Below are 969 nucleotides of genomic sequence, written 5' to 3'. Positions count from 1 at the left end.
CTGGTCTCACCACCCAGCCTGGCTGCATGCCGGCCACGTGCTTGTGCACGCAGAGATTCACGTGGTACCCCCTGCCTCCAAACGCCCTCACCCTGTTTCCCCCAGCCTCAGCAACTGCTTGCTAGGGCAAGCCAGGAAGTGCAGGGAAAAACTTCAATACCAAACAGACCCAAATCCCAGACATTTATTCATCTTTTTTTTTAAAAAACCCGGATGGAGATTGGAGGACCCAAAAAGAGGATACGTTTGGAAAAATCTAACCCGAAAGTCAAGAATAGGGAGCTGCACTCCTTCCATTCTCCCTTCCTTAGACCCTTGTCCCAGGAATCAGGGCTTTAACAGCACCGTTCCCCTAGGGACTCCCCCCGGCTTCAGGGAGCTGAAGGAGTGCAGAAGCTGCATGCAGAAGAGTCTGCTTCCCTGGGCTCATGACGAAAAGTCAACATGCATTTGCTCATGCAACTAACATAGCGAAACGGCGTTTTTTCGCCCCATTTCGGCACTAAGGTGCCTGCTGCTGAAGACAGAAAATGGCTTAGCTGCCACTTATTAAGGCAGCAAGTGCCAGCTGTTATGGGAGCTGATTAGATCAGCTGACTGCCAGGGCGCGAGGCTTGGCCTTCATAAGGAGGGAAGGCTGAGGCCAGAGAGAGTTTCCCTCTGGCAGCCGCAGGAGCAGGAGCTCTGCGGGCGAGCTGAGCAGCCCGGGTCAATGGTTGCAGCCTGACCGCTCTGACCGGCTGCAGTGATGCAGGGGTAGGGAGAACCCTGACGGAGGTATGAGAGAGCCAGCGGAGTTGGTATTACAAGCTCGGGGGGCTTGTGATGCGTTATAGCCGGCTGGCTTACCATTTTGTGGAGTTGTGATTATTACACCGGAGGACCGGGCGAGGCTGTAGGGGTGGAGGAGGCCTCAGCAGGAGCTCCCCAGTAAGGTGGGGGAGTTCCCGGCACCACGGAGGGTGCCGC

Source organism: Crocodylus porosus, unplaced genomic scaffold (genome assembly GCF_001723895.1).
Source record: "Crocodylus porosus isolate Cpor-Errol unplaced genomic scaffold, CroPor_comp1, whole genome shotgun sequence".
NCBI lineage: Eukaryota > Metazoa > Chordata > Crocodylia > Crocodylidae > Crocodylus > Crocodylus porosus.
The sequence above is the reverse complement of the archived record's forward strand: the minus strand, read 5'-3'. Positions refer to the sequence as shown.